The sequence below is a fragment of the Ovis aries genome, chromosome 17, assembly GCF_016772045.2.
Source record: "Ovis aries strain OAR_USU_Benz2616 breed Rambouillet chromosome 17, ARS-UI_Ramb_v3.0, whole genome shotgun sequence".
NCBI classification, from domain to species: domain Eukaryota; kingdom Metazoa; phylum Chordata; class Mammalia; order Artiodactyla; family Bovidae; genus Ovis; species Ovis aries.
Window position 1 is genome coordinate 10,169,716 of NC_056070.1, and position 14,864 is coordinate 10,184,579.

At 43.8% G+C, this 14,864-nt stretch overlaps 1 protein-coding gene across 5 annotated transcripts in view; it reads right to left on the minus strand.

Annotated features, from left to right (window-relative positions):
• The window catches only part of ARHGAP10 (Rho GTPase activating protein 10), a 375,744-nt gene that overhangs the window by 11,105 nt on the left and 349,775 nt on the right, over nt 1-14,864 (minus strand). The window lies entirely within an intron of this gene.

A 14,864-nucleotide genomic window follows, 5' to 3' on the forward strand; every position in this document is an offset into this window, starting at 1 on the left:
AATGAATCTGCCTGCAATGCAGGAAAACCAGGTTTAATCCCTGGGTTGGGAAGATCCCCTGGAGAAGCGAATGGCAACCCACTCCAGTACTCTTGCCTGGAGAATTCCATGGACAGAGGAGCCCCACAGACTATAGTCCATGGGGTGGCAAAGAGTTGGACATGACTGAAGCGACTAACACTCTGACTTCAAGCACTTGGGAAAGGGTACCCATAGCAAAGGTCTAGCAGTTTTTCTCAGCCTGCGCTCTAGGAGAGAAGGAAGCCCTAAGGCACCCATGTACCTAGTGAACGAACGTCTCTCCTGCATGTCCGGAAGTTCTCTGGCTGCGTACACGTTAGGAGACAGTTCTACATGAATCTCTGCTGTTTATGCACTTCTAGTGAGCAGAGGCTGGGTTATCTTTTGAAAGGTGTTTATGGAACATACAGCCTTGGAAGATAAAGTTTGTGTCTTCTCCTGGAGTGAAGAACAGGCTTTACCACCATCATTCCAGAGCTCTGGATTCTTTCTTATAGCACTCCACAGGCAGGTATTATCTGGCCCACAGGGCATCACCCTATGAGAAATGTGACTCAAAGGAATCCTCTGAGGGCTGCTCTATCTGTGTTGAATACAGTTTCAACTCTGACCAGGAGTCCCATGTCCTGTGCCAGCATTCTCAGAATCATGGCGGGCCAACGTGGGAGCTTGCAAAGCAGAGTCAAATTTCCGATGTCACAGTTCTTCATGCCAGCATCCCTGAGGGCACTGAGAAAATACTCAGGTCATTTCTTATAGTCTGCGGTTCACAGGAGAACTCTGGTTAAAAATATCCTCAGGTGAAAGATCGAAGCTCACAGCTGATCCAAGAATAAAAAATACTAACATAATAAAACAAATATGCTAGAATGAAATGAAATATTTTGAATGTTCTCTCTTTTCACTTCCCAAAGTTTCAGCACTTAAAAAAAAAACAAACTATTTAATTCCTTCCTCCTGCTACCCCTTTAACAATGGATTTTTGATGAACCAGACTGAAGTGATCATAAACCGCTGATTTTATTGAGTAAGAAGCCGCTGACCAATTATAAAAGAGCACCTCAAGTGCCCTGTTTCCTGAAAGCCAAGTTGTGGTCTGCAAAAATCGGAGGCAGAAGTCAACTCTTCCTGAAAAGCTCAGAAACCACATTTACCAAAAGAGAAATAAATTACAGAGAAAGATGAATGTGCGTCTCTGCTCTCTTCCCAACTTCTCACACAAAACTGAAAGCGTGGTGACTCTTCTCCATTTTCAGGGCAGAAGAGCCAACCTTCTTTTGAGGAGGAATGTTTCCTTCTCAGAGAAAAGGAAGAAATGGAAACAAAAGGGTTTCACCAAAAAACACAGAAGTTTCCCCCTGCTAACTTAGAAACTCATGCTGGAAAACTTTCTGATACTGAAAGAGGACAGGGATGTCTCCTGCTTTGGGGAGGGGAAGGGGGTAGGGAATGGAACTCACATTTGTGAAAATGATAAGAAAATTCTATCCAGGAACAAAAATCAACATCTTTGCTTTGGCAAAACAGGTCTGTACTCCAGGGAAAGACCCTGTAGCTCTCACCATGCAGAGGAATAAACCCTGAACACAAAATTATGACCGTAGCTGTATATGCGCACGCTTTGCAGAGCTTATTTTTCTGAAAACGTAACAAATCAGCAGTAGATGCTGCTTGGGATTCCAACGGCGACCCAATCTCCGATACCAGACTCCACGCACCGTGCATATTAAGAAACTTTTTGGCAGCAAAACAGCACAAACATTTCAGAAATAGGGAAGGGGACTTAGGCTTTTAGCTGCTGAAATTCGACAACAGCTGCACCAGTCACCAGAGCCTGTCTCTCTCTAACAAATATTTCTTGCATAGCTGAGGCAGGTCAGGCCTTGGGCAGTGCTGGTAGTACAAGCACCCAGTCCCAAGCTCTGGGAGCACAGGGCATAAGGTAACATTCAAGGGAGAATACATTTCAAGGAAAGAAATGACTGCTTTTCTAAAGTGATTAAATCCCCCAAGCACCAAGATGTCTGAAGATGGCCTTTGTCGTGTCGGCATCAAGTCAGAAGTTTGCACTGGAAGGATAGATTTTAAAACCTCATTTTCTAGGTCTCCGAGCAGAAGCTAACACATTAGTGAAATGATCTTTCATTCCAGTCCGGGAAGCGTACAGCGTAAGTCTAGAACAGCTGTCCTGGGCAACAGTGTTTGAAAATGTTAATGAAGACAGAAGGAAATACTGTCGATCTGTATATTATGGGAAATCTCTGTTCAAATAAATGCCACTGCTCTTCCTGAAGTGCCCGAGAAGGAGAACTCCCCAGCCAGCACCCTGCTGGCTCCAAGTGAGGGCACGGCAGTCGGGAGAGGCACTGTGAGAACTCACCAGAAACCTCAGTGGTGGGCCGGGAGGTCAGCGCTGACCACTAGCAGGGCTCAAAACGCACCCTGTTCACTCATCGTTCAGGATCTGAGAACTACCAGCCAGGCCCCACGCCTGCCCCGGGGACACCCAGGGCACGACATCTGTTTTCTACGAGCACCCATTCAGGCGAGAGGAGGACACACTGATGATGACGACGCAGCGTGATGAGGGCCATGCGGACAGGCGCCCAGGGTGCCGCAGAACAGAGGCAGCCGTCACGTGGGCATCCGGAGAGACCCTCTGCCCCACGTCGACGCCTCGCTCATCAGGATCCCCACCCCTCCCTACACCCCGGCCGTCGGCACTCTGCAACGCACACACGTAACTGCGCCCATTCCGACGTGACTCATGACAAGCCAGTAGCAGAAAGGCGAAGGTGGCTTACTCAAGGTCGTGTTGGGTCAAAGCCGCGTTCTGACAAGACTGCAAGGCCTCAGAGTCTCAGGTCCCTACCAGTGAGTGGCTGGACTGAAACATGAGCCGAATGGAGAGAGAGAGGGGAGGCAGAGGTGCCCAGGGGACAAGACCACGGAGTCAAATGCTCACAGGCAGGGCAACTGAAGGATTTCATTCACACCATGACACGCTGCTACTCTACAGAGACACCTGGGTTCCAAGACAGCTCTGGCTGGGTGCCCATCTGCAATTTCGTAATCTCCCTAAGCTTCTTCCTCTTTTTGTTAAAAAAAGAAAAAAAAAAAAAATGAGGCCGGTGGGGAACAGAGGAGGACACTTCTCACTCTCTCGGAGGCTGGGAGACAGCTGGCATTATCAGCCGTGGCTGAGGGTCAGCCACAACTCAAACAGGCGGCTAACAATCTCCTTGGTCTCAGCTTCCGTGGCTAAAGTGAGAGTAATTGTTAAGAAGCTGCCTGGCAGTAAGATATGAATAAAATTATGGCAGAAAGCATCCGGGAGTGACTGGAGCCCCAAGTTCACTTTTTATGACCGTTATGTATTCTAGCCTCTGCTTTTCAGACTTGTTTCTTCACTAATGAATCATCTTCTTCACCTAAAGAAACGAACTATGTTAAAGAAAGAAAACTCTAAACATTAAGGAAATGCCATCACTGGGGAAGAAAAGTTGTTAAATGCAATATGACTATATATGATCTAGGACTGGTTCCTAGAACAAAAGGACATGAGTTAAAATATATATATATTTCTTTATTTCTTATATATGTCTTTATTACTTATTTATTTCTTATATATTTCTTTACCATTTTAACTGTATCACACATTTTAGTACATAATATATTCACTTACATTTGTTTCTATGACTTCCCTAAATTCTGTCATGATTTCTTTTTTATTTTTTTATTCATAAGTTATTTTAAAATTTAGAAAAATATTCAAACATATAGAAAATTTCCAAATAAACTGAATTTTTTAAAAATATATATATAGTGAAATACAAATACATTCTGTATGTGTTGTGCCAACGTGAATTTCTTAATTTTAACCAAAGTAAGTTTAGTTAAAAGTAAAGCTGTCCGAGAGTGATAATTCCAACCAATTTCTTAGTTTTAACCAAAGTGGTTCAGTGTAACATGTTACCAGTAGGAGAAGCTGAGTGAAGGGTCTCAGGAACTCTCTATACTATCTTTGTATATTTTCTATAAATCTGAAACTATTTCAAAATAAAATGTTTATTTTTAACAATAGGTTTTATTTTATTTTTATTTATTTATTTTTTTTTTTAGTTTTTTATTTTTTAAATTTTAAAATCTTTAAATCTTACATGCATTCCCAAACATGAACCCCCCTCCCACCTCCCTCCCCATAACATCTTTCTGGGTCATCCCCATGCACCAGCCCCAAGCATGCTGCATCCTGCGTCAGACATAGACTGGCGATTCAATTCACATGATAGTATACATGTTAGAATGTCATTCTCCCAAATCATCCCACCCTCTCCCTCTCCCTCTGAGTCCAAAAGTCCGTTATACACATCTGTGTCTCTTTCCCTGTCTTGCATACAGGGTCGTCATTGCCATCTTCCTAAATTCCATATATATGTGTTAGTATACTGTATTGGTGTTTTTCTTTCTGGCTTACTTCACTCTGTATAATCGGCTCCAGTTTCATCCATCTCATCAGAACTGATTCAAATGAATTCTTTTTAACGGCTGAGTAATACTCCATTGTGTATATATACCACAGCTTTCTTATTCATTCATCTGCTGATGGACATCTGGTTGTTTCCATGTCCTGGCTATTATAAACAGTGCTGCGATGAACATTGGGGTACATGTGTCTCTTTCAATTCTGGTTTCCTCGGTGTGTATGCCCAGAAGTGGGATTGCTGGGTCATAAGGTAGTTCTATTTGCAATTTTTAAGGAATCTCCACACTGTTCTCCATAGTGGCTGTACTAGTTTGCATTCCCACCAACAGTGTAGGAGGGTTCCCTTTTCTCCACACCCTCTCCGGCATTTATTGCTTGCAGATTTTTGGATCGCAGCCATTCTGACTGGTGTGAAGTGGTACCTCATTGTGGTTTTGATTTGCATTTCTCTAATAATGAGTGATGTTGAGCATCTTTTCATGTGTTTGTTAGCCATCCGTATGTCTTCTTTGGAGAAATGTCTATTTCGTTCTTTGGCCCATTTTTTGATTGGGTCGTTTATTTTTCTGGAGTTGAGCTGCATAAGTTGCTTGTATATTTTTGAGATTAGTTGTTTGTCAGTTGCTTCATTTGCTATTATTTTCTCCCATTCAGAAGGCTGTCTTTTCACCTTGCTTATATTTTCCTTTGTTGTGCAGAAGCTTTTAATTTTAATTAGATCCCATTTGTTTATTTTTGCTTTTATTTCCAGAATTCTGGGAGGTGGATCATAGAGGATCCTACTGTGATTTATGTCTGAGAGTGTTTTGCCTATGTTCTCCTCTAGGAGTTTTATAGTTTCTGATCTTACATTTAGATCTTTAATCCATTTTGAGTTTATTTTTGTGTGCGGTGTTAGAAAGTGATCTAGTTTCATTCTTTTACAAGTGGTTGACCAGTTTTCCCAGCACCACTTGTTAAAGAGATATTTTTAACAATAGGTTTTAAAAAGAATAACCCCAAATAATTTTTTAAATCATTGGAACAATAAAAGCCTTTTGAAATTAACACACACTTGCAGGAAACCTTTTGGCTAATTGAATAATAAGAAAAAATTCATAAGGGTTCTATTTAAAAATCACCCAGACCACCCATCTGAAAGGTGGCAAATAACCACAATTGTTGAAACTGGTTTTTAAGGAATGTGGGCTTTTCCAAAAAGATTGGTTTTGTTTATATGATAGATTGAAGTTGGCAAACTTTTTCTGCAAAGGGCCAGACAGTAAATGCTTTGGGATTTGCAGGCTGTAGGTCTTGCACCCTCTTAACCCAGTTGTTATCACAGCCGCACAAAAGCAGTCACAGAATGTCAGTGTCTGGGTGGCTGTGTTCCCATAAAACTTTATTTATATATTAAAAACAGGCAGCAGCGGGATGCAGTTTTCAGACTCCTGAATGAGATGGATTAGATGTGAATCTATTTTGTAGTGGAGAGTTGGAAGACATGAAGACACTGATGGAAAACTCCCCAGGGCTCAAGAAGCCCACTCCCCTTCCTCCATCTTCCTGGGCTTTGTGGCATGGGGCTCCTGTGTGTGTTAGAAGCCGATGTGCAAATACCCAGGCCTCTCCTGCAGCAGCAGCTCTCTTGACAAATTGCTCAAGATCACCTGCCATGAAGGAAGGAGACAGCCCATAGATCAAGCCAGCACTTAAAAGCCAGAACTTGCTCCCCCTTGAGAAAAAAAAGTCTTCTACAGGAGGGAGATGAGCAGTGAGAGAAGGAAGGGAATGGGAGGAAAGCTCTCAAACACAGGTAAGACAGAACCCTATGAGGCTGGACATGACCACTCTGAACACTCAGTCCCCACCCTGCAGGATGCTAAGGCGGCTGGTGGCTTTCCTCCCTTGACAACATAGGACATCACCATTGAGTCAGCCAGTATCTTATGAAGTTCACTCCCAGGAGGATCATTTACTTGGGTTTCACTATAAAAGAAATATCTGAGAGTGGTAACTCCAAGAACTATCTGAGAGTGATTAACCAATCTTTTGCTCAAAGTGTTCCTTGAATCGCATTTCTCTTCTTTCCAGATGATCTGTGGAATCAGGGACAGGGCTTGCTAGCTCACTGGAAAAGGAGCTGCAGCTGCATTTCAGAGAATTACGGGGCTGGAGGGGTCTCAGAGTTATGGTCCTGCAGGGCAACTGACAGGAATGTTTCTACTAGCTCAATCTGGATGTGAAAACAGCCGCCACCCAACACAAGAGTGGAACATATAGAACAGGGGAGCTCCCAAGCACAGCTTAAAAGGGGCTTCTCTGCTATGAAGAGCCTCTGGTTACTCCCCAAGCTGTTTTACAGGCTACCTGTCATGATGGGTGAGCTTCCCAAACTGCTCAGAACAGCTGAGGGAGTTCACTGGCCATGGGAACCCCATGCCCTGGTCACGCAATACCCAAGGGCCATTTTCTCAGAAGTTTCTCCAGAGAAGGTTCCTGTACAGCAAGGTTAGGAAAGGAGCCCTGGGTTCTCCTGGAATAACTACTGTAACTGCTGGGAACAACATAACTTCGGGTCAACGCCAAAGGCTCCTGCAGGACTAGAGAGGGCATTTTTCCTAAGCCATTTGGTGGGGAGATTATATAACTGATGAACCAAGAAGTCAGGTCAAGTTCAACTAGGACTATCAAGTTAGGTTCTCAGAGGAAAGCAAAATGCAAGCAGGTGGCCACCTAGGGCTCCCAGGGGAGCAGTGGGGTCTTATTTCACTTGGCACCTAGAAACCTCACAACAATTCAGAGGGGTAGGTGCTCGCACTCCCGCTTTGCAGGTAATCTCATTAAGTCTTAGTTTGCTCAAATAATTTATATAAGGCCTCCAAGGTTTTAAGTGGCAAGAAAAGAATGCAAAGCTAGGCTTGTTTGACTGTAAAATCAGTGCTTTGGGGAGCTCAGCTCAGTGCTCAGTAGTGACCTAGAGAGACGGAATGGGGGATGGGGGTGGGAGGGACATTCATGAAGGAGGAGGTATATGCATGCGGGCTAAGTCACTTCAGTCGTGTCCAGCTCTCTGCGACCCTATGAACTGTAGCCCATCAGCTGTATATCAGCATGTATACATACAGCTGATTCACACTGATGTACTGCAGAAAGCAACACAGTGTTGTAGAGCAATTATACTCCAATTTAAAAAATTTTTTTAAGGAAAAAAAATTATTTGATAAGTTAAATAAATGATAAAAGTCAGTGGTTCAGCAGTCTACACCACAGTCTTCCAACTCAGAGAAAGCTCACAAGGCCCTGCCTGCATTTCAGTACTGAGATACAGCCAACCAACCCATGAACAGCCAGTGACCAATTACAACAAAAACTGATAAAATGAAAATGAAAAACACAATAAGTCTCAAGACAATTTTTTTTTTGAGCCTTAAGTAGTAGAGAAGCTACTATAAAAATTCAGACAAGTGTCTTTATTTTGGAAAGTCAGCTTTTCGTTACGAGGCTTTAAAGTTACAAGAATAACCAACAATCTGGCTTGAAAATAAAACCTCTGAACTTCAGAACCTGTAGTTACAGCACTGGAAAGGAAGAAATGAATCAGGCCACAGGCAAGTGCCAAGTACACAATACAAATACCAAAAACACCTAGCAACACCCAAGGGACATGTATGGAAGGCTGCGAGGAAGCTAGGAGGTAAGGGCAGCATAATTTCTGTACCAAGATAGAGAAAAGAGCCAAGAAAATATACAGGACAAAAATTATTATATTACCCCACCCTCTCCACCAATGAACATGCAGAGACTGATGGTGGAAGGCCAAGAATGTGGGCTCTGAGATTAGCTTCAAGAGCTTTACCAGATATCATATTACTCATCAAAAGATTATGGATGCTGCTCTGTTGCAAAATATCAAATTTTCAAGTCTCCCAGCTCTGCTGTGGGGTGGGGTAGGGGAAAATGCCCTCCCCCCTCCCAGATTTCAGCCAAAGGTGTTGGATGGTGAATGTGCCGATCAAGTGTTTATTCCGCATAGATAATTATAAACCGCAGCCACATGACCTAACACTGGGTCAGTGCTCCCACTTCAAAACAAGGGCAGCGGCCAGCAGACAGCCACCCTTCGCCAGTTCACCGGGTCTCAGAATCAGGGGAAAGCTTCAGTTCGACGGTGGCCCCATCTGCAAACAATCTCCATGCTGACAGTAAAACAAGGCAAGGGAACCACAGATCCCAGGGACAGACAGATCAGGGTCGAAAACAACCTCTGCCCTTACTAGTCTCGTGACTTAGGGCAAGATTCTGACCATCTTTGTGCCTTCATTTCCCTATGTTTAAAAATGAATATATCGGGACTTCCCTGGTGATTAACACTTTGCCTTCCAAGGCAGGGGGTGCAGGTTCGATCATTGGTTGGGAAGCAAATATCCCAAATGCCTCACTGCCAAGCCAAAAAAAAAAAAAAAAACCCATGAAACAGAAGCAATATTGTAACAAATTCAATAAAGACTTTTTCCAAAAAATGAATACATCAGGACTTCCCTGGTGGTCCAGTGGCCAAGATTCCTTGCTCCCAACGCAGGGGCCCGGTTCAATCCCTAGTCAGGGAACTAGATCCCACTTGCCTCAATAAAGACCCAGAGAAACCAAATACATATATTTTTTAAAAGAATATCTCTCTGCCTTACCAGGTTTGATGTGAGGCTCAACATGAAATATTTATAAAGAATCTATAACAAAGTCTGTGGCCCTTGCGAGTCAATGCTCTACAATCTTTCTCTTTCTGAGAAATGCAAGAGGTGATTTATTGCGTCAAACCTTCCCTGCAGCCTCTCACCACCAGCCCCTGCTGAAGCATAAGCCTCGTCCTGTTCTAAGTCCCCAGCCCACATAGGTCCAGAAGGGTTCAACATCTGAGCAGACGTCACAAGACTGCTGGGGCTCGCAGCAAGGCAACTCTCTCCTCTTGCTCACTGCCCTGTGTTTCCTTACGGGCTATCAGACACGTCGATCTTTCTGAACCCACCGGGGACTTTGCTGCTCACTTAGGTACGGGACACTGGCTTCCGGTTCACTCCCCATAGCACCGGGGGGTACATCCTCGCACACACACTACTGCCCCCAGCACGAGCTCTACTAGAGACCACGGTCAATGGGGCCCACCACTTTCTGTACCGAGGGCCCACCCTCAGGTAAGCAGAGAAGACAAGGTGCTCCCATTATAAGGATATGATCACCTGATTAGCCAATAAAGATTCTGGAAATTCCTATGATGGGCAATTCATTTGGGAGAGTTAAAGACTACCCTCTCTTGATCTCTTTTTTAAATCTGCATTGGTTTTCTCCCCTTGTTATAAAAGCCATTTGTGTTCATCTTAGTCAAGTTTAACAAAATACAGATATGCAAAAACGAAGAAGGGGGGGGGGGAGAACGTTTAAAAGATAAATTCCCAGGATTCCGTGGTGGCCCAGTGGCTGGCACTTTGCCTTGCAGGGGTATGGGTTCGATCCCCGGTTGGGGAGTGAAGATACTACATGCCTCAAGCCCAAAACACCAAAACATAAAAGAAGCAATACCATAACAAATTTCATAAATATTTTAAGAATGGTCTACATTAAAAAAAAAAAAGGATGAATTCCCTATTTTCTTTCTAAACAATCATAGTAATAGAGATAAAAATTTAAGACATCAACTTCTAGGGTGAACTGACTGCCCCTGGCAGGGTTGAGAGCAGTAAAATCAAGAGCAACGGGGTTGAAGAAGCCCTCCCTGAAGGAGTGGAGGGAGAAAGGGAAAGAAAGAGAGAGGAAGGGAAGAAGCGGAGACAAAGTCTGCTAAGACAGCTACCTGATCCCTTCTAAGTGTGCACCCAATTTCACCAAATCCGGTTAAAAATTGTTTAAGAGGATTATTTTTCTGATTCAGACAAATCACTGTTGTGGTAGACACGAATACAACTGAAGCGGTACTTTGCTATCTCCCAGCAAAGTTTATCAACTCCCTGAAAAGCAATCAAGTAACCAAAAGTCAAGGAATTTCAAATGCCACGTAACTGTCTATGGGAAACTTCTATTTGTCGGCCCACATTAAAAGCAGCAAGTTATTTCATTGACAAGAATAAAGATGGTCCCCAGTGAGTGCACACAGAGTCTACAACGGGCACGGGAGTCTACCATGTGACGACTTTAACTAACAAGCACCAAGTCTGGGGAGGCATGAACCTCTGATGCAGTTCCAGGCAGCTCCGAGGACAGATGTGCCAGGAACCCTTTCACACTCAGGAGAAACCAAACGAAGAGCCTCACAGTAGGTGGAAGGAAGAGCCGCATCTATTGCCCTCCCAGCCTGCCAGAACACAGACTGACTTACACCTCAGGGTGTCAACATCCCCAGTTATGAACAGCTATTCTACGATGCAGCCATCTTTCTTTCTTTCTTTTTTTTTTTTTTTTTGATTGTGTGATGTTATTTACAGGATTCATAAGCAAATCCATTCAGGCAGAAAGTAGATTACTGTTTGTCTACAGACGAGGGGAATGTTGAAGAGAAACAGAGGCTGACCACACAGGAATGAACGGGTACTGGGGCTGACAATGTTCTCAAAACGCCTTTGCTGCTGTCGTCCAGTCGTGTCTGACTCTCTGCGGCCCCATGGAAAGCAGCACGCCAGGCCTCCCTGTCCTCCGCTATCTCCTGGAGTTTGCTCAGACTCATGTCCATTGAGTCAGTGATCAATGAGCCATCCAACCATCTCATCTTTCCCAGCATCAGGGTCTTTTCCACTGAATTGACTCTCCACAGCAGGTGGCCAAACTATGGGAGCTTCAGCTTTGCCTTTCGGTAATGAAAACCTTTCAAAACTGATTGTGGCTATGCTCACACCTCTCTGGGACGATGTCACAATCCATTCTTTTCAATGGGTGAATTATATATCAATAAAGTCATTCTAACAAAAGTTATGGGCCACGTTAAATGAAGCATTGGTGCCAGAACCACCACAGTGACTGTACAGGAAGACATGAAAAGGCATGGGGAACTGGGCATGCTGGTATAAAACAAAACTGGAAAAAAAAAAAAAACCCAGCTAACTATTTCCTAAAGAAACGCATATATGAGGCAATAATAAACGAGCAACGGGGCAGAGAATTAACCTCCCTATGTCTGTCCTTCGTCGTGGAGGCTGACCTAGGAGATACTATTACAGCAGTAACAAGGATAATAGGATTCCAGAAAGCTGGGGGGACAGGCGACGGGAAGAGCTAAATTTTTTAACTCCCTAACAATGTCAGAATGGAAGCAGGAAATTCTGACTGTGAGGGGGCTTCTGGAAATGTCTAACAGATCACGGTATTTCTAGAGGCAAGGCAGATGGACAGCCAACAAAGAGTGTTGCTTAGTATCATAATTAATAGATCAAGAATGACTGAGTTGAGGGCTGAGATTAGTTGCCTAACAGAAAGCTGCCTAAAAGAAATATCTACTTCTACTTCATTGACTATGCAAATGCCTTTGACTGTCTGGATCAAAACAAACTGTGGAAAATTCTTAAAGAGGTGGGAATACCAGACCACTTTACCTGCCTCCTGAGAAACTTGTATGTAGGTCAAGAAGCAACAGTTAGAACTGGACATGGAAAAACTGACTGGTTCAAAACTGGAAAAGCAGTATGACAAGGCTGTATATTATCACCCTGCTTATTTAACTTCCATGCAGAGTACATAGTGCAAAATGGCAGAAACCACTCTAACGGCAGAAAGTGAAGAGGAACTTAGGAGCCTCTTGATAAGGGTAGAAGAGGCAAGTGGAAAAGCTGACTTAAAACTCAACATTCAAAAAAACTAAGGTCATGGCATCCGGTCCCATCACTTCATGGTAAATAGGTGGGGAAAATGGGGAAGCAGTGACAGACTGTATTTTGGGGGGCTCCAAAATCACTGCTGATGGGGACTGCAGCCACGAAACAAAGACACTTGCTCCTTGGAAGGAAGGCTACGACAAACACAGACAGTGTATTTAAAAGTAGAGACATCACTTTGCCAACAAAGATCTACATAGTCAAAGCTATGGTTTTTCCAGTAATCATGTATGGATGTGAGAGATGGACCATAAAGAAAGCTGAGCACTAAAGAACTGATGCTTTTGAATTGCGGTGCTAGAGAAGACCCTTGAGAGTCCCTTGAACTGCAAGGAGATCAAACCAGTCAATCCTTAAGGAAATAAACCCTGAATATTCTTTGGAAGGACCGTTTCTGAAGCTGAAGCTCCAATAGTTGGCCACCTGATTCGAAAACCTGACTCACTGGAAAAGATCCTGATGCTGGGAAGGACTGAAGGCAAAAGGAGAAATGGACATTTGTCTGAGCAAACTCTGGGAGACAGTGGAAGGCAGAGGAGCCTGGTGTGCATGACGTCCGTGGTGCCACAAAGAGTCAGACATGAGTTAGCGACCGAACAACATTAACTAGGAAATCATTTCCTAACATCAAGTATTGGGCACATACAGAGAAAGGTATCATTCTGAATACTCGAGAAGGCTTCCCAAAAGTGAAAACTAAATTACACCCTGAAGACAGGTCAGGGTTGTCTTGAGCAAAAAGGAACGGAGACACTTCAGGCAGAGGGAATCAGCATTTGCAGTAAGTGAGTGCATTTCAATAAGTGAGCACCCAGGAGCTGCTGGGAGAGAGCAAACACACAATCCTAGGAAGAGAAAAGAAAAGGAAAAAAAAAGGAAGCACTCTGCATGGTCACTTCTCTGAACTGTAATCCTCAGAGATGCACATCAGCACGTGCCTGGAACCATGGGGGTGGGGCAGGCAGGAGGATATATCCGGGTTTGCCAACACCATCAGGAAATACATTAGAAACACACATTTTCCGGCTCCCCTCTAACCCTAAGCGTCACTCTTGGGTGGGGTCCAGCACTGTGGGCTTCACAAGCCCTGCAGGGGATCCTCATTGGGCTCAAGTATGAGAAGCACTCCCCAACTTAATGAGAAATCTAGACTGAAACACGCTTACAAGTAAATCCTTTAAAAGATACACAGGAAACATTCTATGAATGTAAGAGAGAGATGAGTTTTGTCCAGTGTCCAGGGAAAAAGATCAAGTTCTTCAAATAGCAGGAAGTGTCCAATGTAACAGAAATCTCCTTTCCAGACTGGATTCATCTACTTACTTTGCCCTGTTCTTTTCAGGCCTCTCAAGGTTGGAGTACTTTCTGTGACATTTTAAGACATGTATGGGGACTTCCCTGGTGGTCCAGGGGTTGAGGCTCTGTGCTCTCTATGCTTGGAGCAGAGGTTGGGGAACTAAGATCCCACATGCTGAGCAGGGCCTGGCCTGAGACATAAAGCAGATAAATAAAGACTAAAGTTTTGTGTTTTTTTTTTTAATCTGTATGAATAAGAAGCTGGGGGATTCACTCTGCATTTGATTGACAACCAAAAATATCAAGCTTTTCATGTTTCAGCAGCGGATGTGCTATGAATTGTGGCTCAGAATGCCACTTCTCCACAGAACCACCACGAAGAACCGACTGAACTGCTGTGCACTGACTGGGATAGTTACTGACAAGACTGGGAGCTTGGTCTGTGCTTTGAAACACAGACACACACAGAGACACACACACACAGACACACACACAGACAGACACACACAGACACACACACAGACAGACACACACAGACACACACACAGACACACACACAGACAGACACACACAGACACACACACAGACAGACACACACAGACACACACACAGACACACACACACATACACACGCCAAGTCCCACCGCTGGAGTGCCCTGCATTACAGACTCTGGATTCTGATACAAGACTGGGAGCTTGGTCTGTGCTTTGAAACACAGACACACAGACACACAGACACACAGACACACAGACACACAGACACACACACACACACACACACACACACACACACAAATACACGCCAAGTCCCACCGCTGGAGTGCCCTGCATTACAGATTCTGGATTCCGATACAGCCACTATCACTTTTGCCTGTAGCACAAAAGTGAGAAATTATTCTTACTTTTAAAACAGAACAGTAAAAATGATAGGCCCATTTCAGTAACATGTAGTTTAAATCCATAATACAGTCTTTAGCATTTAAATATATATGTGACAATCTTTGGGGGAAAAAACTCCTCTGGAGAACGTGTACCCATATTTTGAGTTCCACTTGGATTTTCAGTGAGATTTTGCAAAGTCTTTAGGTCACCCCCAAATTTCAGGATAACATACCAGATCTGTCCCTGCCTCTTTTAATACTTAATAAGTTCATAATGATTTCATGTGAATCCAGCAGTAACTATAAAAAGCCAAGTACTGTGAGGAACAGTTTTCAATTCCATTT